This window comes from Microtus ochrogaster, linkage group LG8 (genome assembly GCF_000317375.1).
Source record: "Microtus ochrogaster isolate Prairie Vole_2 linkage group LG8, MicOch1.0, whole genome shotgun sequence".
NCBI classification, from domain to species: Eukaryota; Metazoa; Chordata; class Mammalia; order Rodentia; family Cricetidae; genus Microtus; species Microtus ochrogaster.
This window is the reverse complement of record NC_022033.1, coordinates 10505144-10506259: the sequence shown is the minus strand read 5'-3', so window position 1 is coordinate 10506259 and position 1116 is coordinate 10505144. Positions and strand designations below refer to the sequence as shown.

The 1116-nt window shown below is 45.3% G+C and overlaps 1 protein-coding gene across 1 annotated transcript in view; it reads right to left on the bottom strand.

The window, feature by feature from the left end:
• The window catches only part of Ripor3 (RIPOR family member 3), a 42905-nt gene extending 42048 nt beyond the window's left edge, over positions 1-857 (bottom strand). Inside the window, exon 1 of the mRNA XM_026787033.1 lies at positions 831-857. The gene's annotated coding sequence lies outside the window, so the exon portion shown is untranslated. The remainder of the gene's footprint in view (positions 1-830) is intronic.
• Positions 858-1116: the final 259 nt, after the last annotated feature.

Here is a 1116-nt window from a genome sequence, read left to right as displayed (position 1 = left end):
AATCTATCTACATAATCTTGGAATGGTTCAGACGGTCCTTGTAGAACTTTTGATAATTGATCCCCAGCTGCGTTGTTAGGCAGGGCCTTCCACGCTTTAGTGACAGCTGCAGCTATTTGGGCGAATGCTCCTGGATCATACAGAATTTGTTGCTGCAAATCGGCATAAGCCCCAGCCCCTGTTAACATATCTAAATTATGTTGTGGTTGACCCGCTAGAGCACTTAACTGGGCAGTTTGCTTACAATTTTCCTGATATTCCCCTCCCCATAGGAGATAATCTCCCCCAGATAAGACAGCACGACATAATTGCTGCCAATCACTTGGTGTTAAATTCATAGCAGAGAAAGATTCTACTATGGTCAATGTGAAGGGTGCTTGAGCCCCATATACAGCTACAGCTTCCTTTAATTGCTTCATTTCTTTAAATTTTATTGAAAAATGTTGGCAAATTATTTGCCCTGGGTTGTTGGTATCTGACACCTCCATCACCGGTGCAACCATGTGTACAGGACGAAAACAAACTCCCTTGTTTTGTTCAGTGTCAGAGCCCCTACTCAAATAAGACCAACCTTCATTATTATAAGCCGGTGGGGCCGAGGGAGTTGGATGTGAGTCTTTTTTTACTCTACGTTTTCTCAGCTTTTTAAAGAGATTTTTTAATTCCTTACGTATAATCTCTTCTTCTTCTTCTTCTGATGAATCCTCCTCACTATCCTCCACTAGCTCTAAATCATCAAACTCCTATCATCAGACCCTTTTCTGAACCAAGAAAAGATACCTCCCATCTCAATATGTCTCCGTCGGCCAGGAACGAGGCTGTCTGCTTACCTCTCTTGGAGGGGCTTCCAAGGGCGGTCTCTCAGCATTCCCTTTTCCGATATCTCGATGGGGACCTCCAAATGCCACGCACCACGCCCCCATGCTTGCGCTCTGTGCGCTAGCACCCAATTCCCGAGCTTTGGGCAAGGGGACTGGAGGTTAAAATACACAAACACACACAGACAGAGAGACAACGACATGGGTCATCCTTGAATTCCCCAAGAATGCTCCCTTTATTGTATTCAGGGGCAGATTATATAGAGATAGCCACGCCCCAGCCAAACCCACCAGAAAC